Source organism: Lepeophtheirus salmonis, chromosome 9, assembly GCF_016086655.4.
Source record: "Lepeophtheirus salmonis chromosome 9, UVic_Lsal_1.4, whole genome shotgun sequence".
Lineage (NCBI taxonomy): Eukaryota > Metazoa > Arthropoda > Copepoda > Siphonostomatoida > Caligidae > Lepeophtheirus > Lepeophtheirus salmonis.
Window position 1 is genome coordinate 3,868,776 of NC_052139.2, and position 27,611 is coordinate 3,896,386.

General features: G+C 31.3%; 1 protein-coding gene across 1 annotated transcript in view; it reads right to left on the reverse strand.

Annotated features, from left to right (window-relative positions):
• LOC121124373 (5-hydroxytryptamine receptor 7-like) overlaps window positions 1-27,611 on the reverse strand; it is a 161,936-nt gene that overhangs the window by 47,195 nt on the left and 87,130 nt on the right. The window contains exon 2 of the mRNA XM_040719526.2: window positions 27,361-27,513. The gene's annotated coding sequence lies outside the window, so the exon portion shown is untranslated. The remainder of the gene's footprint in view (window positions 1-27,360; window positions 27,514-27,611) is intronic.

The window sequence follows — 27,611 nt, forward strand, 5'->3', positions numbered from 1 at the left end:
AAGTTAATATCAAAAAAGGAAAATAAAGTTTCCTTGATACAGACTTTTTACTTAATTTTTCTTTCTAAGAAAAGTATTTTATTTATGAAAAAATTAGCATCCGAGAGAAACTTGACTATATGCGTATTATTCTTACATCCGAGTTTGACTGTAAATACTGTATTTTCCAGACTTTAAGATCGCACCTGAGTATAGCTTGCATCAAATGAACCATAAACTAAGGGCAATTTTTTGTATCAACTAATCGATGTACTATTTTTATTTAATGAAAGAACAAACCCAGTGAATTCTTCATCTTCATGCATTGGAGAATAACTCCACATACTCAGGAGTTGGATTAATCTTCATTTTATAGAAAATTTACGTTATCACTTCAAGAAAGTAACTCTTCTATTTGACTGTTACATGATGTACTGATTACAGTAGTTACATATTTAAAAAACGAAACACAACAATGTATTTTTAATTGATGCTTGACAACTTTATATATTTTTAATGGCTATTAAACCCTAAATAAGTGTTTGTAAATTTCTTGAGGGCGATGATATCACAAATATTAACATTAACTGTTGTCTGCCCCCCCCCCCCTATACTTTATGATGTATATATCTATGTTGATTAAGTAAATCTTAGCTATTTGTCTGTTTGTTTCACTGTCTCAAAATACCTCAATTTAACGACGAATGTTTGTAGGTATTCACTATTGCATCATAATAAAAATGGAAAAGGGCTTAGTAGAAATATGTTAGGATGGATCACTGTATACAGATTTCGAACTTCAAAAGCAAGATTCAACAACAATGATATTGGTAAATCAACAGATACAACAATCTTCAACTAGTAATGCAGAAGTCAAAATTCCCATAAATCCACCACCTCAATTAGATGATGTTATAGAATATCAAGATTTTATTAATTGGAAGGCATTATGGAATACTTATGTGATGGTAATGGGAATGAGTGACCAAGAGGATATTAAAAAGAAAGGAGTGTTTAAATTATTTTGCAGTCCAGATCAGATATGCTTAATAAAATAGAGCATGCAATGTCTATTGAAACAGAAGACGACGGTAAGATGATGAAAGATATTATGGAAGAAATAGGTGTTTACCTACGAAATCAGACAAATATCGCTAAAGAAAGAGTCAAATTAGCGGAAAGAAAACAAGGGGAGAATGAAAATTTTGATTCATTTTATACGTCACTTTGTTGTCAAGCCAAATATGCAGGACTGAGAGAAATGATATTTGAAGATTGGATGTCTACACTAATTATATTTGGAGTCAAGTGCGAAGAAAATAGAAAATTACTTACATCAAAATCACCCATAATGTCTTTGTCAGAAATTTTATTAATTTGTCGTAGTGAAGAGAAAGGCCAAGTTCAAGAAGAACCTCTGTCGAGAAAATCATCGTATCCAATATCAAGTATCGAGAAGAACAACTCAAAAAGAGGGGTAGTTCAAGGGAAGAAGTGCTCATATTGTGGTTACAATTTCCATCAAAAAGGTGAAAAATGTTCAGCATGTGCTAAAAGGTGCAATACTTGTCAGAGAAGAGGAAGTGCAAATTCAAGAGAAACATAATTCGAACTAGTGTCATTTGAGTGAAGGGGGTGAAGAAAATAAAAGATAAGATATATCTCTCAATGTTAGTTGTGAGAAAAAAATTTATTGTGAAAATCAAACCAATCCCTGATATCCCAAAACATAATAGCCACTAGGTAAATAGAACTCAAATTCAAATTTTTAGAAAATTTGGTTAACGTTTACCTCTTGCACAAGTGCAATTTCTAAACACGTATGAAACAAACAAAATAAAAAATTCTGCGTTATTTTAAAAACATGTCTTTCAACAAAATATTGTTATGAACAAAAAAAAGATTATGAAGTTTGATAATTTTTTTTTGTCACTTTTAATTTCCTGGAATAAAAAAAAGAAATCCTTTCTTCCATTTTTTTCCTTATAACCACATTTAGAATGTTGTAGCCCCCCCCCCCCTCAAACTATAAATCATTGTCATAATCAGATGACCCCATCAGATGACGTCAGTTGAACACATATACAGGCACAGTTATTAGTGCATATGCCAAATTTTACTGTGTATAGCGTAAGTTTTCATTTTTTTTTGTTTCAAGTAGGTATTATTGATTGACAAATTTGCATTCACAGGCAAACTTTTTTTATTATTGGCAAGCATTGGTCAATATTTGAGTGTTGGGTTTAACTACTCTTTAGCCTAAGACATTATTTTTTTGTCATATCAAGGACCTCAATTATCCATCTCTGGACGATAGACTAGAAGAAGAAGAAGAAGATATACTTCAGCCTTGCAAAACGATATCTACTAAGATTGTAATGAACAGGTAATGCTGAAATTTTCTACATAAGTGAAATAAAGGATGAAGGGTTCGACAGTTCATCTGGCCTTGTCCCTAACACAAAGCAAGGTGGATATCAAATCTTCTTTAGGCTATAAAGATCAATCTACTCAACAAAAATGTAGTTAAAGAATTACCTAAAGGGACTGTATTTGTAACTGGACATCAGCAAAAACTAAATCCCTTTGTACACTTTTTTATTTTTGGTTACCTGTCTGGATGGTTTATAGCTTAACTTCCTTCAGAAGCACCTTTGAATTATCTCATACCAGTCAATAAGTTGATCAGCAATCAAGCATTTTCGGCAGATTTGTGGTACCTAACTGATGAACTCGTACCACAAGTACTTCTCCCACCTTCTCCTCACGCTCTTACAAAAATCCGATCTCTTCTAATCCCATTCATTCTATCATAAAGAAAAGATTTTTCTACTTATCTTTATGAGGAGTAACTATTTTTTTAAATTACTATAAGCCTGCAGACACGTCGTTGGATAGCCATCTTAGCCTCAGAAAGCAGAAACCCCAATTGAATGACCTGAATATATACCCTGAAGACCGGGATATAATTTTATCGTTTTATAGTGCTTACAGTACAATCAGAATCTATGAAACCCAAATAAGACCATCAAATAGTATACCAGAATGACAAACAAATTTAAAAGCGTCATTAAAAAAGCCAGTTTTTATAACAACATCTTTGAAGATTAAAATTTCTAAAGGCTCTAATGGTAGATGTAATTTCAGACAAATACAGTACATAATTTGTTCATACAGATGCAACAAGATACCCATTCCAAGAAATTTGGAGTGTTTTCTTATTAAACTCTCCACTTTGGGAAATTTGTCTAAAAATCGTCGTTAACTAATACATTTAAAAAAAAATCCCCTTAAGACATTTCAAATTAAGATGATTCTTCTTTTTACACCAGTAATTCATCATATAATTGTCAGCTGATATTAAAACCTGACGAGAATTATGCACAGCTTACACAATGAGTTATAGTAAAAGAAGGGATCTGTGTATAGAAAAAACAAATAGCGATTAGAAGAGGAAAAACGGTTAATGCGTGTTTTTTTTGTAGTTCATTATTTAATATGGCGTAGAGTTGTTAATGTCTCCCTTTGAAGTAGGCATTTTTGCCCATCTTGGTGTAAATTGTTTAAAAAGTGCATAATTTTATATATACATATTCATTTTAATAAAATTATACTTTTTTACATGGAATATTGTTGTTTTATATGTAGAAGATATTCCTTTTTATACCCACCCTACTGAACTTCACTTTCCCCCTTACAAAATCAATTAACAGGCAGCTGATATTAACAAGGGTATTAATTCAGTAATACCATCAGTTTATTTCTTGCCTTATCCTCGTGCTCCTACAAAAATCCCATCTCCCCTTATAGTGTACATATATATAACTAATAATGTAAATCGTGAACTTCCTTTTCTATTTGATTCAATTTTGTTTTTAAAACCTTATTAAACATTCTTGTGTGCTCATAAAAGACAGAGATTGATGATTTGTTTCAATATTATAATTGTTAGCCCTTGTTTGACTTAGAGTTTATTTCATTTTTCCCCTCCTCCTTCATCACAACTCATCTCATTGTAGTAGATCTAATGAAATAACATGACTGCTCGCCTGCTTTCCACTAAAACATTCTTCAAACTGTCAGAGTTACCATATAGATTTTTTTTACGTATCAAAATACAGACGATTTTTATCACAACATATAACTTTTATCACTTTATTCATTTTTTTTAAATTTTTACATACGACTTATCTTCCGGATCCTTCTGGGATTTCCTGTAGGTGTAAAACCCTGAAAAATACTAGACTTTTCAGATAGAGAGAGACCCTACTACATATCCATGTAAAGTGAACACACTTTCTATATAATTTGTACAAAAAAACTATCACCCACTCTTAAATGTATTTGTGTACATTATGTATGCATATGTTTTACACGTATACGTGTAATTGAAAAAGGTTAAGAAGGATCCTTCTGTACCCATATATGTATAAAGGAGGTACATGTATTGTCCAATTTTTTCTTTGTATTTAATGTACATATAATGTAAACAAAATGTATATTTCTTTGTTACGTGATAAATATGTCGCCTCCGCAGTAGAAACTCTTTGTTGTAATATAATTTAGGAAGAAAATCATTTTTTTTTGTAGAAATAATAGCTATCCACCAAAACTTGGAATATATTCATATTTTTTAATCTTTTCTGTAAGTATAAGGATTTACTCATGAAAGTACTTAATTGTATAAGTCATAGTCTAATTACAAGAAAGTTTGGACGCTATTTTCACAAATGAAAACTACAGGGTAAAAGAACAAAAAATATTTTTATATAATATGAGGCAATCAAGGTGTAGAAATGTTAGCAGAATGGCCGCAGTAAAAGCTAGATTTTAATGGTTCCTCATAAATACAGTCAGTCGCTATCATGCATTGGATGAGTATTGGGGAAGTGCCGTTGCCGTCAAAAATAAATACTGCCAAAAATATTTTGACATAATATATATCAAAATTAAACTAATTGCAAATTGCAAAACTCAAGAGCTAATCTTAAGTCTGTATTTATGCAATTTATGAAAATATATAATTTGCTTTATCTTAATTTTTTTTCAATTCAGTTTCATAATTTGAATTTTGCAATTATTTTAACACAAATAACTTTGTGAATAATACTGCTAGATAGATAAAAATGGTGCTATCAAATCTGATGTTTTAGGATAATTTTAATTGCAAATTTAAATTTTGGATCTTTTTGTATTATTAAATTATCCCTCAAAACCTTCTTTTGAAATTTATTGAAAGAAAAAAATCACTGTGTATTGAAACACTGATTTTCTACTTATTCAACGATCCGGGACATGGGATAATTTTCGAATCTATGTACAACCAAACATTAAAGTATTACTTTAAAATTTAACTACCCTTTGAAAAAGGAAGTTATTTTTTCACACCCTGTATAGAGTACTTAATTCATCGTTAGGAAAGTTTAAAACTTAATCAGTTCGTTTTATAAATCATTGTTCAAATCTTTTCTTTCCTCTAGGGTAACTTTCTTTGCCGAGAATATTCTTCACGTTGAATTGACGTTGGTGAACTTTTTGCTGATGAACAAAACTTGCTGGACTTTCACCTCAAGCTAAATACCAATTGAAATGTATGGATATTTCTTCGTTTTTAAAGCAAAAACAATTGAAATAACTATTGCTTTTGTAAATGAGAATTCTGTAGATTAAACAGACTACAAAGAGTTTAAATTATAATTAAAGATGATATATTTATGAAACTTCAAAAGAAAAAGTTCATTTTCGTCAAATTTTTTTTCACTTATTTAATAAAATTTAATAAACTCTTTCAACGATAACTAATTAGATATTAACAAAATACAATAAGACCATAGCCTCTTTATTAAAGCATATCCTTGCTGAAATTACTGACACTATATGGGGGATTTTACGGGAGTTAGAGGGTTCTATACCTGAAAGGAGAAAATCCTAAGTTTTACTCAAAATGCTAAAGATATCAAATACTTTTTGAAATCTGGAATTATTTAAACAACTTAAAGTTAATGGGACTCTAAATATGAAACACCCTGTATACATGGCTGTATAATGAGAATAAATATATTTCAAACCTATTTATTCTATAAGAATTGGTTTCTAATTGGATATCGATTATACATGTTACGTACATAAATTGAAGGATTCACAAGTCGTTTCGTTTCTAACAATAGTACAGTGATTTACACTTGTTTTTTTGCCCCCTGGATTGGAATGATGGAGAAATCTATTAAATCAAAGTTCATTTCTTGCGCAAATAAGGCGTCTAAATTTTTATTTTTATTTGCTTAAACATTTACTAGGGGATATCACAGAAACATAAAAAAGGAGGCGTATATATGCCTCCTGTAAGTTGGCATGTGCTAAAAGAAGAACTTGCATACACATGTATCTGTCTAGGAATGGTTCTTGCATCAAGTAAAACTTTTTTCTTATATTGTAGACTAACAAATGTTTATAAAGTTAAGTAGACCTTTAAAAAATATTTTTCTTTAACAAATTATTTCTCTCCGAGAGTGGGATTGATTTTTTTTACCTTATAAAAATAAAATTGCAATAACAATAGTAGAAAATATGTTTTTTTGCGTCTTGGATAAATTTATTTGTGTACAATGTCATAATATTTACGAGGTTTGTCTGAAAAATTTCCGAGCTAAAAAGGATACAATACTTTTTTTTACTTTATTTTTATTTAATTTTTCGACATAGTCTCCGTGTATCTTTACTTAATTCTTCTTGCGATGCTCCAATCTCTGTAACCCATTTTTTAATAGTACTTGTTATTTTTTATATAGTAAATAATTGTTCACGATACCCTTTTTGTCTATGGCTCAATTACTCCGAGTTTGATCGACTTAGACGCTTCAAATTTTAACATAGCAATCCTTTATATGTCTTTTGTTGTTTGAATCAATTTAAAGGTTACACTTTTAAAGACAAATACTTAATAACAGCTGAATACTCAATTTGTCCGTTTTCACAATAACACATACATCAACTCACTCAAACAACTGTTACATTACAATTGCGCGTCCAAAACGGCTGAAACTTTGGTTAGTAGGTGACCCTAGACACGAATAACTCCGTTTGTAATTGTGGGGCAAATTTTTTTTATAAAATGACAACTGAAAAACAATATATATACAAATCCGAAGCTTCTATCCCAACATGCATAAACTTAAAATATAAGTATCTTTTTTTTTCATTCTTTTTAATGTTCCTTTAATTGGTCAGATGGTGTTGTACTGATTAAGTATAAGTAAACATTATAGCCTTACAACTACTCCATCTGAAACGTCTTTGAAGTCCATGAATAGGAATTATGTTTCCTTTTTTAGGAGCTACCGAAACGCAAATCTTTTCTTATTGAGTTTCAGGGAATGTTTTCTTCCGAACATGTTGTTCATTGAGCTGTGTCGTTCCACCACTTTCTCATATCCTGGCAGTTGGAACAATTAGCAAATGGTTTCTTTGTCGACCCACGTGGACGATTGACATGGAATTCAACATGTCAATTCAATGTTGTCCCATGCAGATTTTGAACTTAATTTATAATGTTGTTTATGTTCTTAAACTGTCAACTACATTATGAGGTTAAGGATCTTTAAGGCATCATCAATATCAAGTCGGTTTTTTTAATGTCATTAATGACATGACGTTTTTTCATTACTGCGAATTTGAAAATCCCTTAGATAAAAAAGTTTTAACGATAGACGAATCAAAAAAGATGCATCAATAATTTGAGCGCAGAATCAAAGGCAATGTTGTATTTGACCCAATATATATAAATGAAATGTATTTAATGTACATCAGGGTGCGTTGCTGAAATTTGCACACTAATACAAGATATAAATTATATAAACACATCATAAGTGACTAAAACAATGTATATTAACACCATAATACAAAAAATATTAACACAATCAATCGAAAAATGGATTCACAAAGATACAAAAGAATAGAAATTGCTGCACTACTTTGAATAGATCATACACCAGCAAGTATCCGTAACTTGATCTAAGCAAACAGGCAGACTATTTACAAAGTCAAAAATACTATAGAAGACGGTATTGACATCGAGATGAGCTTCAAAAAGATGGTGTACCGTCACACACAGCAAAGGTTAACAAGTCTTTTTCGGAGACCAAAATTCCATTTTGACTTTTAAAAATGTGGCTTCTAAAATCGACACATGCCAACCTACTCGACTTTTTTTTCTGGCCGCATATTGAAGCCAGGGCCTGCCAGACAAAAGACACCAAATCTTGAAGCTCTCAATGCTTTCATTGATGTGCAGTGCAAATCTAAGACCACCCAATTACAATATTACATATAAGTATCGAGACGATTATCAAAGTGGACGGAGGCTACATTTAAGAATAGAAATGGCAATAAATGTGCCAAAGTCTGTACAAAATTTAGTTAATGTAGCTCCACTTCCTTACGAAATTAAACTTGCTTATATTCAAGAATCAAAAAGTTTAGTTTTATATTACACACCCAGTAAATATTTAAAGATTATTGAGTCATATTTAGAGTGTTTTTCTGTTATTTTGAAATAATACCGTAATAGGTACATATACATTTATAGAGGAATCAATCATTAAACAGGTATAATCATATTCCCCTACTGCAAAAAAAGGGAAAGCCTATCAATGCTTCCATTATGACAAAAATGGGCTCATACATCATCAATAACATCATCGTATAACGTAAAATATATTGATTCCAGCCCTTAAATAAATTATCAAATGTAAATAAATAAATTGAATTGTCCTTCCTTTGTGTTATATATAAATTAATGCATTTTCATTAGCCTATAATAGCATAAATACTAATGCTGAGACTCAGGCCGAGACCGATTTGTTCTTTTCAGTTCTATTTTATTACAGCTATTTGGAGTAACATTTCGGTCCAAACCTCAATGAAAGACCATAGACACAAATTTTATCGTTTTCAAACCGTGGACCAATTTTTTCGTCTACAATACATTTAACTTCTTTTTACATTTTCAAAACGATCAAATTTTAAAGCACATAAACAACAATTAATTTATAGAATCGGTCTAGACCGAATTTTAAAATGAGTCGAATCCAGACATATTTTTTTAAACCGATCTAGACCAAATTTTTCTTTGAGATCGATCGAGACAGAACTTCCTTCAATTAGTTCGATCCACTAATAATCGTAATGGTAAGTGATCATTTGAGGATTTTCAGACCAAATTTCAAAACTAATTTATTCATAATATACAACCATAACAAAAAAAAAAAAATTATACACATTACTTTTGACGATAGTTTGAAATTGTAAAGTACACGTCTTTTTGAATATACAGCTCGTGTAAAATAATTCAGCTGCAAATAAAATCAGATTGGGTTGGGATGTACTTGGTTTGAAAAACAAGTTTGGAATTATATAAATAAAACTGCAATCATTACACCATTTGGATTATATGAATATTTGAGGATGCCTTTTGGTCTTAAAAATGCTACTCAGATATTTCAGAGACTCGTCGATTCAATTCTACGAGAAATTCCAAATGTGTTTGTGTACCTCGATGATATCCTTGTCGCTTTGGATTCGATGGATGAGCATTGGAAAACGTTGAACCTGGTTATATCAAGACTTAAAACAGCTGGTATGATCATTTTCCCTAAAATATTTGAGTTTTTCGTGAAATTGGTAGACTTCCTTGGACATGCTATTTCATCGAAAGGTGTTAGGCCTCTAGAATGTAAGGTGAAGGCAATCCAAAGAGTACCCATTCTAAAATCAAAAGATTAAATGCATAGATTTTTCGGCATGACACAATATTACTCTCAGTTCATCGAAAGATTGTCTCAATGGACAGTTCATTCGTACCCCCTGTTAAAGAAGAATGTAACGTTTAATTGGAATAAAGAACATGAACACGTTTTTAAAAGTATTAAAAATGGTTTGTCTCAAAGTAATCAACTTGCATACAGAGATAGTTTATTGCCTTTAGCCCTGACGAATGATGCATCTGATCCAGGGATGGGAGCCTTTTTCGAGAAAAAGGTAAATAGATACTGGCAACCTCTAGCGTTTTGGTCTCAGGCTCTTCGAATGACACAAAGAAATATTCTACGTTTGATAGGGAATTATTAAGTGTTAAGGAAAGCATCAAACATTTCTATGAGCTTTGGATGGACAAGTTTTTATAGTTTTCACGGACCACAAACCTTTAGTCACTGCGATTGACATTGGCAATCCTACTTGGACAACAAGACAGTTCCGTACTTTTGCATTCATAGCAGAATTCAGTTGTGATATCAAAAACGGTTCTGGAAAATTAAATCATACTGCAGACATTCTTTATAGAAGTATAAATAACATCACAATAGGTCCAACCTTCATTGAAAATATAATTGAAGATCAAAAGAAACAGAATCCTAATTGAGTTAAGTTTAAAATTAAACCTTCTTTAAATACATTGCAGTATGGCTGTGTCATCTCCAGAATTGTGTCAAATAATCGTGCATTCTGTACACAAGGACAATCATCCGGGATTCAATTAAACGTTAAGGAGAGGTTCACTTATTTATGCTTGGTCTAATTTGCAAGACGACGTCAGAAACTTCACTAGAGAGTATTTAGCGTGTCAGAAAACAAACCTTTTCAGGAAATAAAAACTAACGTCGTCCTTCGATCTTACATTTGAAAGATTTTTGGGAGAAATAATCGGTCTATTCCCACTAATTCAGATTTCACATGGTGGCCAAAAGTGATACCTATTCCAGATATAACCCCCAAGACAATAGTCCGTAATTTTTTGAGTAGTTAGAATTATAAGTTTGGAATTCCAGAAACCATTGTTTCTGACTGAGGAAGACAGTTCACAAGTTCATTATGCATTGATTTTTTTGCCTACACTTGGCAATGTAAGCAATCACACAACCTCGTATCATCCAACAGAAAATAGGACATTTCTACATATCTTTTAAGATCGGGGTTGTAGTACGAATGCTGGAAGAAAAAGAAGACTGGATCAATGCACTACCTGTAGTTTTATGGGGATTGAAGAACTCAGTACCAATAAACCCGGGATCTAAATATTCTCCTTTTCAATTACTCACAGGTCCCTCGGGATCAATGGCCGTTAATTTCTTCAATGATTCTACCTTTCCTTCTGGCAACCTCGACGTGGAAAGTTTCTTTAAAACAATGGAAAAAATTACACACGTTCCTCCGAGACACTTTAATAAAGGAGCCATTAACAAACAAATAAAAAAAAACAAATTCGTTTTTGTTAAAAATAAATCTATAAAAGAGTCTCTTTCTCCAACTATTTTGGGCCCATTTAAGGTGATTGGGAGGCACGATCGTTACTATAAATTTGACTATGGATCAAGAACTGACAATGTCTCGATGGAAAGACTTCGACCTGCATTTGGAGTTCCAAGTATCCTTCCCGTGTCTCCGACTATAAGATGCACAAGATTTACAACTGGAGAATGATCTATTTGTTTATTTATCAATGTTTTTATGATACCTGTTATTGTGTACTATTAACTAGACGATCTCTTTACTCACTCTGTCGTCTAGGGGGTGTTTTGTAGGAGTTTGACTTGTTTAGATGATATTAATTATTCATCATTGTACCTTGTATTCTTTTTTCATTTTTATTTTCGTATAAAGGAATGCTCCTTTTTACCTAGTTAAAATAAAGATATTTAAATCTTAACAGGCATTTACCTACAAAATTAGAATCAATTCCACCATCAGTGTTTCCACTCATAAGAAAAAAAGATCATAAGATACTTTCAGATTTTCTTTTAAAATGTTCTCTAAAATTAACAATTGCCATGAATCCAATACTTATAAATTATACTTTTGGTTTCATTACAAACCTTTTCAACATGTTTTGTTTGCAATCAGCGAAAACACCAGATTTTTATTGACGTATGTTAAAAATCATATATTTCTAAACCCCAAAAAATATAAAAATGTAATTAAGTATATATGACAACGATTAATAGTTTAAAATCAAAATTTAGTTCAAAAATACTAACCCCTACATCACTAATATATATGAATAAGCAAATTAATTCACAGATACCTGATTATCTAATATTATTTAATTTAACAAGTATGGAGTAGGAATCTAATAATTTGAAATGTTAATTCGTAATAAAATCATTTTAACTGCATTGAATCGAATCATTAACACTTTTAAATTAGATTTTGAGTTTTTAAAATATTTTTTGAATTCACATCTTTGAACGCAGGATTATATATAATGCTTTTATATTATTATTTTAACAAATTAGTTGAAAACTACTCTAGAGCTAATACTTTGAAGTTGTTTTAAACAATTATTTGCTGGAGGTTGGCTCGTGACAAATGAAATTATTGGTTTTTAGAACCTTTATCATTAATCAACCTTACAACTACAAGAGTTGTGTCAATCTTTATTATGGACTGAGGACTACAGTCCTGTCCAGTTCATTCTCGATTCAGTCTATTTAAGTCCTGCATGTGGGTCCTAAAAGTGATAAAGTTTTTTGTCCTTGATGACGTCATATAACTTTATTTTTTATTTTTTTAAATGAGTGAAAGTATTAACAGTCTCAAGGACCTACAGACTTCAGGATAAGCCCCAAGGACTGATAGGACCGTCCGTAAGACTTGTCTGGACTAGACCAAAAAAATAAGGACTGGTACAAGACTAGCTACATTTTGTTTCTAACCCCAATTTATTTTTTCTACTTTATTAATTCAACGCTAAGCGGAACACTAAAAACGGCTAAACGCCAAAAAAAGACAGAACACTTTTTTTTTTTTTTTTTTTTTTTTTTACATCAGCTGAGCTAAGTGAATGGATTAAATGACTGGCTTAAAGAATATTCTAAAAGGAGGAAAATAATCAGTACCATATTGGACAATTAATTTGTAAATATATTGACTGTCTTATCTTTTCTCATTTTTCTATTTTCTACTTATCTTTTAAATTACAAACAAATTTTTCATTAGTTGAAATTTAGATAAAGTTATGTAACAAGTTGTCACCACTATAAATGAATATTCCACCCTTCTTTTATTTTATATTTGCAATTCCTTTTAGTAATAAATTTTCTTTTATTAATAATCATTAAATATGGAAAGCTCAACAAATTTAACTCACAAAGAGATTACATTATTCATTTACTATTTTTATACAAATGTCAAATCAATTATAAAAAAAATCGTTTAACATATTCATCTTTATTTAACTAAACTTACATGTGTTCGTTAATATGGCCTGATCAAATTACAAAATGCATCCATGCCCGATAGATAGCACAGAAGTTGTAGTTCTATCTTAAGGTATATAAACAATGTGTTGTTGGTCAAAATTCAGGACAGGTCTTTGAACTTTTTTGAAGTATGTCAATGGTTTATCAAACTAACAATTCATATAGGTATAAGAGCAATATCTTACAAAAAATATTTTTATTTTATAATATTCCAATATAACACAAATATGTTATATATTTTTACTTTATTGTATAACTTATTATATGATGCGAGGGAAGGTTGATCAATTCGTGACTTTTTGAATTTCTAGCCTCATAACAGGAATAGCAAAACTGATAGGGGGAAACCATAACTGAAATCAAGGATAAGCTTGATAGACACTATGTACAAAATGTGGTTTACTGAATTTCGTCGTGGCCATACAATTACGAGAGATGTTCAACGTTAAAGAACTTGTTTTGATATTTCTACACACAAAACAAAACAAAATCACGATATAGTGTTGGCTGGTTGGAGATTTAAAGTGCAGAAGATAATAAAAAGTCTTAAGCATAACTCATGGCTCAATCCTTTCTATTTTTTAAAATCAATTAGGTATGAAAAAGATATCCAAAGGATGGACACCGTGTTTGGTCACAATCGATCACAAACGCAATCGTGTGACAACTTTCAAGGAGTGTCTAGTGCTATAAAACCACAATAAGGACAATTTTTTGTGCTGTTTTGTAACCGTGTACGAAACATGGATTCACTGCAACACACTAAGGACCATGCACGAGTCAAAACAGTGAGTTTCTCCGAGAAAATCAGTACAAAGGAAGGCCATGTTGGGTTTGTAAGCCAATGAAGCCATGGTAACTGTTTTTTTTTGTGATGCATGGAGTCAAATGCACATTGATTACCTTTAAGAGATAAAATAATACAGGGAGCGGGGATCAAATTGTTGCCTACTTTAAACCTTGATAACTTGAAGACGACATTATCAAATAAAAAACCGGTTACCAAATAGGAAAGCTATTCTTGTCAGCTGGCGATACGTAGTTCAGTTAGCATCATGCCGTCATCATATGAGGAGATAAAGAGCTATAAGTAGAACAGGAGCTTTCGAGGTCCGCCGTAGTCATGGCATTGGTTAATAATGGAGGTGAAATCTCCAATTCAACGATTGCTTCAACCTTAGGAGTGAATTTACGGACTGTTCAGCGTATACATAAGAAGCTAAAGGACACCTGGGATGTTGATGCCACCATAAAGAGGGCACCCAAGGAGGAGGGCGCCGACAGCAAGGTCAGGGACACCGACTTTGTCGGTAAGGTGAAGAAGATGGTTGAGGATGCCCCTACCAGGTCCATGAAGGCCATGGTGAGGGAGCTGGGCTGCCGGAGACAGGCCCTGGGCGTGGCAACAGGACTCAACACCCTGCCATGTGTCCAAAATCTTCATGCAGTGGTTAACCGAGAACTGTTATGACGTCGTAACCAAGGCTTTGTGGCCTCCTAACTCTCCCGACCTTAATCCTTTGGACTATTTTGTCTGGGGCTATGTCGAGAGACATACCAACAGACATCCTCATAGCACCAAGGCCAGCCTGATGGACTCCATCAAGGAGGTATGCGGTAACATGGACAATGAGATGGTCAGAAGAGCCTGTGACCGGTTCAGAGGCCGTATTGAGGCCGTTATTGATGCCAATGGTGATTATATCGAATGAATGGCTACTCTATACCTATATGCTCGTCATAGTTTTTATTTTCAATAAAAAATATTACACCAACTTATAAGACCGATTCAATAACGATAGAAAAAAATCCGACTGCATTTGTCCAAACAATAAGTTATTTTCGACCAAGACAATATAAGGTGCACTGCACACATGTTTGGACTCCATAAGGAAATTTCATGAATACGTGTTGCCTTATCCGTTATTACTCTCCAGATTTAGCAGCATGTGACTATTTCTTATTTTTTAACATAAATACAGGGCTCGGCGGAAAGAAATTTGACTCGAATGATGAAATTATATCACAAACAAATTCCCAATTTGTGGACCTCACCTAAGATTATCATTAGTAAAACGTTCAACTAAGTGTTTAGAGGTCAAAATAGCTTAAGAAAAGTTAAAGGTATTAGAACATATGAATTACATACAAAAATTTCTAACTTATGACAATAATGAACTCTTATAATAATAGCCCTGAATGAAGGTGATGCCATTAACATCCCATTCTAATTTTTGACATACTTACTGGGTATCAGGTGGTTAAAGGCCCAACCAAAAAAAAATTAATTTCATTTTTTGCACATAAAGTTTGAGTTAAATCTTTTGCACTAGGGAGTATTTCAAAGCTAAAAAAATGTGAATTCGGTCCATTCTAAACAGAGTTATGGCTTTTTGAAGTTCAAAGATGCCAAATTTTGATAGACTTCCAAGCAAGCCTGCATGCCCCCCCCAATAGAGTTCATTTTCCCACATGTTGTTTGTTTGTAAATATAGAGTATGCAAGCTATCTTCGACGCCAATTTGGTTCACTCTCTTGGGAAAACGCGGGCACTTCAGTAGCTGATTTTTTCCTTCAATTATATCTTGTTCAAACATGCACCAATTTAAAAAAAAAGGAATCAATTAACTAATTCGTTGTCCCAAATACTTGGAAAAGGCACGGAACCCTCATTAAAATCCACACTGGGAGCGACAACATAACCAGGTTAGGAGGAAATTTGAGGCCTCTAAAGGTGATTTTGAAACAACAAAATGCGGTAGAGGTTAAGTGTTTGTATTTGAACACCGAGGTTTGTAGTCAAAATCTAAAAAAATATATACAATGAAGATTTAGGGAAGTCCAAGTGGATTTGCTTAAAAAAATTGGCCGCCCCGAGGCACTGACCCAGCTCGACATTCAGAAAAATCTTCGTTACTACTCATATAAGGATGAAAAAAGGATGAAGATATTTACAAAAAGCCAAGGAAATGTGCTCCAAGCTCAAATGGCTCAAATACAATTTAACTACTTCACCTTGCCAGCCTTTTGGCCTCCAAACTCGTCATATCTAAGACTGATTGATTTTTTTTGTGTATGGTGCAATAAAAGAAATAGCAACAAATATCCTACAACACCAAAGACGAACTTATAATTCAGATAAAGAAGTAATTCCAGGATTTGCCAAGGAAAAAAGTGGCAAAGACCTGTTCATACGTTCGGCCTCGTATGCAAACTGCAATTGAGGCTGAATGGGATTTTATTGAAAGAAAATATTTCAGAATCGATCAGGCTATCTGAATCTGTTTTTATTTTTTTAAATCTGATAAGAGGTTGGAGAGAAAATTGCGTTTGAAAAAATATCATTTTCCCGTCACAGATAGCTGAACCATAAAAAAAAAAAGAATTTTTATAAATTAAAAAAAAAAAAAAACTTTCTGATTTTTATTTAGTTGCGTTTTTTATAATACCTCAATCCCCCCCATTCTCAGAGGCATCCCATATTTCCCCACTCTCTCTCAGTTAAGAACCACTGAGTTGATTGGATCTTTTATATTTGTGAATATCCCAATGCTTTAAGCGATGTAGTATACAATTTTGAAGGAGAATTGTGGAATTATATACAACCAATGGTTTAGTTGAACCATGAATTTTGAGTAAGAAATAAATTTTACCTATAAACAACTAAAAGAATATATTTTTACTCGTAAGTAATTTTAAAATCACAAAATTTGTTTACCCTTCATAAACAGCATGATTATAAATGCTTATGTTTTTTTAAAGAGAAATAGAGGCTAATTTGTTCAAGAATACAAATGTAATCCACACTCAAATGTGATTACAATTATTATAAGTGGTGTAATGATGATGTTATGCAACTTTATTTCAAGTATTTGACAAAGTTTTGTAAAGCTTGTAGTACAACATTGTGAACATTGCGTCATTATATGCCAAATTATGGAAACTATTTGAATCGAAAACTACTGTACTTGACTTTGATAATCCATATTTACAAACAAAAGTTGTAAAAAACTAATTACAAATGATTAAGTCACATAAATTTTTTATAGACATTCATTCTTCCTTCTCCCCCAAAAAGATGAAATGTTTTTATAACCCATAATAAAGAAATAGAGCATAAAAGTTTATAACAATAGAATACCACTTTAAATTGGTATGTTTCTACCTGGTAGAGCATAAAATATGGACATAAATTATTTTTTGAAGCTTTGAGTCGTTGGTTATTATTATTATTATAACTATAGCATATGCATTATGCAATTCAATGTATTGCAAAATAATTAAATGCCATAAAATACACTCTTCTTCTACATTATAAATAATATGATGGTCATTTTTTGAGAGGATAGAATAATAAAAAAAAGTTTAAAAGTTTTGTTTTCCTTAATGTGCCTCTGTTTCTGATTACTGTTAATTTTTCTATTTTTTACAACACAAGAAGTCAATAGGAAATATAATTTGTAATTAAAAAGGACAAAACAGAAATTTAATATCTATCAAATAGATCATTTGGCTATGAACGTTGTTAATTTTATTACTCGTAATAGTAATTAAAAACAGACAAATTTGAATACTATTTATAGAAATACAGGGTCTGTGGAATGTTCTGTTAAATCTTTATTAAAGCACTAATGATAGAAATATTGTCATAATTTGCATAAAATTATAGTCAAAGGTCGACACAGATTTCAAAAACATGGGACATAACTTTCATTCGAAATGGTCACATTTAGCCTTGACCAGATCCCGAAGTCTCTCTGGAAGGGACTTGCATGTTTCACGCACCATGTTTACGGAGATGCAGTCCCAGGCACTCACCAGTTTGGCCTTCAGGTCGTTGAATTCTTACTTGGGGTCACACAGGCTCTGCTCTCATGAATGGACCTGATGCAGTAATCCATGACGTTTAGGTATGGCTGGAGGGGAGTCAGTTTGTCTTGTCCCAGAAGCCACTCAAATTGGTCTCACACCACTGGTGTGTCTTTCTGGATGTGTGGGAGAGGGAAACATCCTGTAGGAGGGTCTATGCCTCATTCTTGAAGTAATGTTGGACATAGGAACATGACCTTCCCCCAGGATGGTGCTGATGTACTGCTTGGCGCTAATCTGCACCCCGGCCGGCACAAACACAAAGACATACTTCCCTGTCTCAGCTACAGCCACCGAAACCATCACAGACTGTGGCTTCTTTACTCTGTTGAATCCATGTTTACCCAGCTCACGTCTTTTGGCCAGAATTTGATCATTTTGGGGGTTGAAAGCCTGTTCTACAATGAAAATCTTCCCACCATTGAACAGAATATTGGGATTTGTGCCAATCCTCAGCTTCTGTAGAATGGCATTGCTTCTCTCAAGTCTTTCTGCCTTGACCTTTCTCGGTATTGAGTTGTCAACTTATAACGTTTCTACTGATAGACGATTCTATTGATACCGATACAAATACACTATCTAACAAAATTAAATTCTTATATTATATACATACAGGTTTTAATCTTTCTATGAGATGACCTCACCTCTACCCCCAAGACGACAAATACCATTTTATTAACCATATATTAACATTATTCACACATTGTATTAATACACTTCACAAAACATGAATATACAATACTAACGGATAATTATGAACGGTTAATATTGTCGATTTGTTTTTAGGAAGGGTCTATTACGTATAATTTTCTTTCCTGCCACATGAATAAATTAGGATCTTCCATCTTCCCGAGTGTTTGTAATTACTCCATGTAACTCCTTAAAGTACACAAATGGAATGTTTAGTGCTGGTGTAACGTTCATATGGCGGGCGAATATCCACATTGTCCTTTGGCTCACTTTCATGGAGAAACTCTTGGTGTAGACGTCTATCATTTGTACCATTTATCAAGCATAGGGTGTACATATAGTCTTCATCAATATTGCTAAATTAGAATTTAAGCTTAATAACTTGCAACCTTATACCTTTTTGTATATGAAGTTATTTTAACAGGACTTTCCGTGGACTCTGTATAGCGAAAATACACCGCAAAAAAAATTTATAGAAGACTTGAACTAATTTCAAAGAAGATGCAGATATTTTTCTGTAACATAGAATTGCTTACTTTTAAATAATAAGTAAAACTGATAACATGTTCCAAGGGAAAGTGTTGGCAACTGGTAGAATTTTTTGTTCTTTTAATCTTACAGATGGAGTTGACTTATAAGTAACCCCTATATCAATACAATTAGGGGTATACCAATTCATTGGAGTCGGCATTAACTTGGTTTTTTTTAATTAGCAGATTTGGTTATCGGAACCCGCTCAATACTGCCGATGACACAATAACTCGCATGCAAAGTAAAGAATAGATTGTTAAATTTGAAAGTTGGTACAAACTAAAAATGAAGTGAATTAATAGTAGAACATTCTATTTGTGAACGCCAAGACGATCTATTAACCATCCGTTAGTGATAGTTCTTTTAAGAAGAATTTAAGTGAACTGGGCTAATATTGGTGATGAAAAAAATTGAAATTCCATTGGGTGGTTATTGTTACTTTAAAGCAATTTTTACCATCTGTATGGAAAATTATTAATCGACAATGATTCTATGACACATTATCAAGTCCCAGAAATAAGAATTAATAGATAGTTTAGTCTATCAATATTATTAGTACAATAATTAAAGATGCGAAAAAGGTAGAAATCCCCCCGATAAGAAAGTGTTAAAAAAATTACATGTTGGTAACCTGCAAAATACTTGTGTTTTTATTTTCGTTCGCTAGTAGAACCAAATCTATTTCATTAACCGAATCTAACAACCAATTAATCATTTTCTTATTTGTTAGAATCAAACTATATGACAAGGGGGTGTTGATAAATATAAACATATATAAAATACTCTCCAATTTTGAAAAGATAAAAATATTTGATAAAAATAACAGAAACTCTTTACTATACAAAATATGTTCTTTTTTCCATATATCGCCAGGATCAAATGGTCGCATATTTTGCTTGTCTCGCTACATTCATATAAAAAATATCTCGTGTTCTTCTGCTCCCATACACAGAGAAAAAGATCCCCCCTATGAGTGTTGCCGAAAATACTAACAAGAGAAACAGTGAAAGTATTTACTTTATACTTGAATACTTGTGTTTGGTTTATTGTTCCATTTGAAAATTCAAAAGTCATTAGCAGACAAAGCGCACTATAGTCCCCATATCTGTGCAAAAAATGTATTTATATTCAATTTCGTTTTTGGCATACGTTATATATTTTTTGTAGTTCTATCTTTTTGAAAAATCTTTTGTATATAATAAATCGTTGTATATATGATATATTTCTCTTATCTCTAGTAATAATACAGTAAAAAATTATAGAACGTACAAATTTCAACTTAAACAAAATTTCAACCAATAAACGACATGTTTATGTTGTTTATACGTTGAAAATATAATCAAAATATGAATAATTAGATTGTATTTCTTCATCTAATGACGCCGTATTTAATTCCATAACTATTATTTTAACTATTTACTAATATAATTAATTAGAATCGGAATATGGAATTGGAAAATGGGATGTTTTTTTTGGAGTTGAAATCAGGATAAGCATTGGAAAAATAATCTTTAATTTGCGATTCCAATTAGTACATATTATTATTTATTACTTTTTAAGTTATGAAAAAAATAAAAGCCCCTTCAAATTCTTGAATTTTATATTTTTAATAGAAAATTTAATTAATTTTTCAAATTTGGATTCCAAAGAAATATCTGTTTTTGTAATCAACAAAGTATTTTTGATATATTTCTCCAAGAAACTTAATATTTGAATAAAATTCTTTCAAAAAATTTATATTATATATTAATTGAAAAAAATTTACGTTAGATATTAAATTTTTTTGAAAACTGTTCGTAAGTTTTGAATTGTTGTGCTAAAAAGTTAATTTTAATTTGAAAAATGGTTGATTTTTGAAATCTTTCTTCAAAAACTTAATTTTTTTCTCAATAGGTGTGAATTTTTGAATTTTTTATTCCAAAAAATTTAATTTTTAGTGTTCAGCTTTTAATAATTGTATCTTTTTCAAAAAAAATCCAAAAACTAAGCCCCTCTCCAAATATAATCCTGTGTACGCCTCTGATAGCAAAATGGTAGAACTTGTACAAGAAGTATACTAAATACCAAAAATAAACCAATTTTCCTATCTATATTTAGATTTTATACCCAAATCCTGCATTTAATTATTTTATTCTTAAACTTTCATTTAGTAATATAAAATTCCTCATGTTGAATGTTCAATACCGTGGGTCGGGTTGGGCTTCACAATATACAAAACTCCATCTCTATTTAATGTTTAGCTTGTTTCACCCTTATTATTTAAGCTTTTCTGATACGACTTGGATTGGATAATTGAATTACCAAAAAGATATAAAAACCAACCTGTGTACGATTAATGATAGTCATAGAATTAAGGAAATTACAATTTAGTATATAATATGAGTAGGCCTAGTCAAAAACTCATTCATTCTTCATAAATACTTAAATTTCATTTTATTTATATTGTACTAATGGGATCTTGATATTTCTATCGAGTACCATGGAATGAGTAATTTTAATGTTCAGCAGGGATATCAATGCCAATGGTGACACGACTGACTACAAGATGGGTGGGCCGTCAAGCAAGGAGGTACACTTATATTCAGGCTTTCAAGCAAAATGTCTGCAGGACCTGGGCACTACCTTGGAACATTTAAAATCAAGAATGTGTGCGCTTAAATCAGGGAGAGGATTGTGAATGCATTGGCTCCAATTGTAGCATACTTTGAATTATGCTTATTCTTTCGTCCATTTTTACAAATAAACCATTTTTGAAAGTGGTCGACTCAGTTCCTTTCAATGATTTCAATTAAAGGTCGATCCATTCACTAATGAGAGAACTAGAGCCTCTAAAGCGGAATCAGATCTTTAAGGCCAATAATCTTTAAAAAAAATCAAAATATTTACCTAAATTTCCCGAAAAATATAAAAGCCTAATAAATAAGTTGCTTTCACATCCAAATGAATAATCCAATTACACAGTTTTGAACATTCTAGGTATTGAAATATCAAAGATGTTTATTACAGTCTCTAGATATAATATTACAAATATAATAATATACTATCTACATGTCAAGACCACACATATTTATGTGTTTAGTAAATTATATTAAAGTGTCAAAACATGTTTTCAATTCTTATAAATATGTGAAAAAATTATCTGAAATATAACTTCGAAAGAGATAATGAGATAAGTAAAAAAAAATATTGGTTATATTGATAAAGATAAAAAAATGTATTCATTGCGAAATATATATTAAATTATACAATTATATTGGAAGTTTACAGCTATTATGACTTTCAATAACTTATTTACGTATTTTACTGAGGGAAATGTTATAGGTATAATTTATTTAACCTACCTTAATTATAAGGAAATGAGTTGAAAACGTAATTTGTATTCTTAAAAGTAGGGGAAATATTTGCAACTCTATTTTTTCTTGTCTCAGTCATTTCTGAGTTGGTTGACTCAGAAACGGCTAAGATGGACTTCAAATATCCCATATGCAGCCCTTCAACACAAAAGCAACTTAAAATGTTTTTTGTTGTTTTCAAAATTGAGTTACAAATACATTCTTCGACAAATTATCGTCAATTTACATCAGCTAATTATTCTTGTAATACCCTTTGGGGTTGTCGCAAAAAATAAAAGGATACATTGACGGACATTATTTGAAACGCCATATTGTTGTCAATACACGTGATGTGTTCAAACAGTAAGGTGACTTTTTAAGTTTTGCAGGTAACGTATAATAGATTCTTATATTTTTTTTATATTGGTACATTCAAAAAAGAAAATATATTTATTTTTTAAAGTCATGTAATATGTTTACTTTGTTTATGATAGGTATAATGGCTAGAATTTTGTGTGTTTGACGATTTTTTTTACAATTTGAAGAACATGAATAAAAGGTGCATGAAGTATTGTATAAATAAATAAAAATAAGGGCTCCAAAACACTTAAAAGGTTGACAGTAGCATAAATTGAGACAGTTTCTGAGTAAAATATATATATATATATATAGTACTACAAACTCTTCCAAGATGGCCGGGAAGATTTCAATGACAGCCTTGTTGGGATGCCCAAGTAAGTTGAAAACGTTGAATCAGTAAATAATTTTGTTTTTGAAAATAGTAGAATGACTATCAAAGATTTGAAATATTAATTGGCTCGTATCATGATTTTTTTCTCTCGAATGTTTGAGCATGAGACAAGTGTCAGGTAAGTTTATTCCAAAATTTATTTAATTTTGACAAAAAGAATCGTCGCATAAGCATGGCTAATGAGTTTTTGAGAGACGTCAATGATAATCCTGATTTGCTAAAAAGGTAAATAACTGGAGACGAATAATAAGTATATGAACATTACACCAAACCCCAAGCCATATTGTCCAAAAGGAAGAGCAAAAGGAATAACCATTATGCCATTAGCTTTAAACAGTAACAATACAAGGTTGTCGAGATAAATCCAGACAAAATTCAAAATTGTCTTTCTAAAATTGTAGACAAGATGGAGATGGAAGCAATAAAACAACAATTATTTGTTTAACATTTATGTATTATTTAATTAATAAAATAAATAAAATTTATTTAATATTTGACTGCCCTCATCAGCAATCACATTCTGGATCCTGGCTCAGAAGCTCTTGCAAACATTCTCCCCATTTACAGCTGAGATCTTCGCCAACTCCTGCTTCATGGTTGCCTTCAGGCTGTCCCCTCTGTTATGGAGGTTTGAATAGACCTTCCTCTCCAACTTTTCCTCCCTAGAAGAATTAATCCAACGTATTGCAACCGGGAGAGTTGGAGGGCCAGGTCTTGGGGGCCAGAAATCCTATAAGTTGGTCCTGAAGGACTCTTGGCTGATCTTAGACGTTTGGAAGGAGGCAGAGCCTTGTTGCACAATTATGGCTCAGGGACGTTTGCCTGCACACACGGAAGCACAGTGAACCTCAAGCACTCCACATACACAGTAGAATTGACCTTCCCTGTGCTGGTGATGGCTCCCAAGACACTGATAGAGCTGGAGTTCTTGGACATGTACACACTGGGGACATTTGAAAACAGAGTTTATCAATTAAAGGTTGATATTGCTTCAAGTACTTCAAGAATGAGAACTAGAGCTGAAAAGATTTTTGAGTAAGGTTTATTTAATAGCATTACCCAAAAATTTCAAACATTGCTGAATGGAAAGAAAGAAAAAGAAGTACTGTCTAAGAAGCCAAGAACAAAAAAAACAATAAAATAGCCTGTCAACTAAAAAAGTCAAAAGTCATTCATACGATTCTTTTCAAAATAGAGTATGGATGACATTGTATTCTTACACAAATTATCATTAATTTATATTACAAAATTATTCTTATTAACCTTTTGGAGGCTTTGTAAATTAAATTAAAAGTAGCCACGATTGACCATTACAATAATATAATAGATTTTATTTGTAAGGCCATATCAGGATCAAATTAAGTTTCACAACTCAAATAAAGAATTGAAAAAATTTTGTTTGAATTTATTAAGAGATCATATACATCACAAGCTTTTCCCACAAATTGAATTTAAATGTTGTAACTGTTCCAATAGGCAAATACCCTTAAGGCTGCATTGGGGTGGGAGATGGTTAATACATGAATAAGATTTCCAAGGCCCCCAGACCCATAATGGAGCCCAATGGTCCCCACTATGAGATTTAAGTGTTTATAGAAAATAAACTAAACTTAAAAAGTCTCATTTTCTTACGACGAGGGTGTTCTGAACGTGAAGATGCTGTTTTTTTTGTTAGTTAAAATTTATGGCTGTTTACAGTATACATACAATGTAAAGATTGGAGCACACATATACAAATGATTGGGATTTTTTTTTTTCTGATTTTTCATTTTATTTTTCAACACATCAGTCTCTTGGTAACTCTTCACAATTCTCAGAGTAAAGTTAGAGACAAGAGGGGTTACACAGACAGGAGTATACCTATGGGAAGTCTGTAAAGTTGAAAGGAGACTATGAATTAAATTGATTTTCAAAGGAACACAACTTATTTTGAAGAATGTATTTTTTTTCTCCAAGCAGTCATTATCTGTATGTATATATATTTAATACCGTTTGTAAGTATGTCCTTTATGAGTGCCCAAACTGATGGACTTAGGCGGCTTAAGCTTTTCATGGGCCCTTATTTTGAATCTGGTCAAGCTAAGAGGGGAGTGCCAATATTCAGGCAGGGGTTTTATTCATTTGCCAAAACAAAAAAATATTTTTTAGAGCTCAAACATACTAAATAGGGAATTGAATCAAAAAATGACAGCTGTTTTAAAAACCAAATAAAAAAATAAATACGTTTTCTAAATTGATTCAAAATTAAAAAAGTTAGTGGCAAGAAAACAAATTAATGAAAGTTATACTTCTGTTTTTCAAGTGCCAAAAAATGGATTCAATTTTTACAAAGAAATTCCAAAAAACATGCCATCGTTAAAGTTATTTACTAAAATTTTGGCAAATTTTAGTAAATAACTTTCACAATATTTTCAAAAATGTGCCAGTTATCGAGGGTTATTTTTTAGACGACATTATTCTTCATAACTTTTTTAGTTTTGCAAGTACGAAAAAAAGTGAGAGGCTTGTGTTTCTCTTTACAATTCCAATAAACGATATTAACTACTTTTTTCCATATTAAGTGCAAAACGTTTTTGCAATTTCCCTTGCGAATTTCGAATTGACAATTTTTGCCAACAATAAAAGATGAACTTCTAATCCAGATAATTTTTTCATACATATATGTTGGTATATTATTTGAAGTAAATATCAAAAATTTATTCTTTTTTTAAACACATAATAATACATTTTATATTATATTATAATGTTCGGCCCCAATGAAAGGCCTTACACATTAATAAGAAATAACATATTTCCCGCTACTTCCTTTGTTCAAGCAAACCCGATTAACTCTTTTATAGTATGTACATCAAAACTCTAATATGTGCTAAGAATAGAAAATATTATGGACTTTCTCAATATTTCTCAACTTTTCGTCATACCAAAAAGTGCAAAAAAGAAAGCCCAATATTATTAATCAGTTGTGTTAAGACTGATCCAGATATTCATAATTTATTAAGAAGGACTTTTTTACAGCTTTATAAAACAAATTTGTGTTCAACTAATTTAAAACACATATTAAAGTCGTAGAAAAATCTATGATAAAAATATAATTCTTTTTAAATTTGTGTGAATGTTGGAAAAGGCTTTAATCAAAAAACCTTAATCTCACTATGATGCAAGTACTGTGATGCTATCATGATCAAATAGATCTAAAATAAAATATACATACATTTATTCCTTCAAATATTAGGATGTTCCAAAACGTATTTTGTTTGAAATGTTATTGGTTTTTTAATGTCGTGTTTCTTAAGAGGCATTTGAAAAATGACCTATGCAGAAACATTAATATATATGTGACTTTTTAACACATAAGCAAGCTTCAATATTTTTTTCATGATTGAGTGTAGATTATTTATGTATTATTTCACGAATTATCGTCCATTTCTTCTCACAAATTAATATTATTAGTCCTTTGGGTGTGTCCTCAGTTACAATGAAAGTAGCCAAAATTTATCGTCCCTATAAACAAAGGATAAATTGGGATAGTTTATTTTAAAAGTTATATGGGGCCCAATTTAAGTCTTTTATATTAAATAAAGGTTTCAAAATACAGTTACAATATTTGAGTATCTTCACTCATCCTAGTAATTTGAATACAATGCTTATAATTGGCTCAAATAGGTTATTAATTATTGACCTGGATATATGTATATATAAAGTTAAAAAAATTGGATCGAAAGTTTCTAATTTTCTTTATTTTTGTACCGCATTGTTTTTATGCTGACATTAACAAGCATGAAGATTAATAAAACTTTGTATATATATATATATTTAACATTATTTATTCAATGAAAAGTTAAAAAAAAAAGTGTTTGATGCAAATATAAAAATTATCATAAAGCTTTATATAGTTCAAATAAAGACAGTTTTACTCTTAAACTTAGTAAAAAAATGTACATATTTTAACTGTTACCTGAAAATATATTTTATTTGACAATCAAATAATCAGTTCCCAAGATCTTGAATTATTTTTTCTTCTTTGGAATAGCAATGTGGGTTGCACTAAATTTTAAATAGTCACATCTTTTGAACCACTGGTATAATTTCAACAAGCAGAGTTGAATATCTGAAAATTAAATGTATATTAAAAATAATTTATTTTATAGTTGGTACATACTAGTTTTATTGAAAGCCATGACCTTAAATTTAATTTCTTTCATTACA